Here is a 662-nt window from a genome sequence, read left to right on the forward strand (position 1 = left end):
TTCGGATCGGTCCGAATGCACGAAAACGGTAAAATTCGGTAAATTAGACATTCGTGCCGAACCGAATTGCACATGTCTACCACAAGGTGAAGAGATTATGGTGCCCGTGCTTCAACTCAGTGAGCCTATCCTCCCAGTGAGCTTCGGCACCTCGGGGTCACCACTCCCCGAGGCACAAAAGTACCTCGGCTCTAGACCCTCTCAGCCTCATGGCGAGACCCGGAGGGAACAGGTCACATCGGGGCAGCCGTCGAGCTGATTCCTCAGAACCAGCCCCGGAAAGCCCTGGTACACCTGCATCCTTCATGCAGCACCCATCCCCACCAGCCCCATACCGGCGTCACCGTACACCGACATGAAAAACTGTTAAGAACAGATACTACACTTGATCTTAGCCAAAAGGCCGAGAAGCGAACAAACAGCAAGTTCCATGCACAAGCCTTTTTCTGATGAATGGGACTCATGCAGGGAACTTGCTAGGGGTCATACGGTTGCAAAGGATCAACTTTTGGGTACATGAACTGTCCCTTAAAGGGGTACTCCGCCTCTAGATATCTTATCCCCTATGTAAAGGATAGGGGATAAGATGTCTGATCAAGGGGATCCTGCTGCTGGGACCCCAGCAATCTCCATGCAGCAACCAAAATTCTAAATAGTATGTT

General features: G+C 51.4%; 1 pseudogene; it reads right to left on the bottom strand.

Moving 5' to 3' along the window:
• Nucleotides 1-277: 277 nt before the first annotated feature.
• On the bottom strand, nt 278-415 carry LOC130267909 (U2 spliceosomal RNA; annotated as a pseudogene).
• Between the last annotated feature and the right edge of the window lie 247 nt (nt 416-662).

Source organism: Hyla sarda, chromosome 4, assembly GCF_029499605.1.
Source record: "Hyla sarda isolate aHylSar1 chromosome 4, aHylSar1.hap1, whole genome shotgun sequence".
In the NCBI taxonomy this organism is placed as follows: domain Eukaryota; kingdom Metazoa; phylum Chordata; class Amphibia; order Anura; family Hylidae; genus Hyla; species Hyla sarda.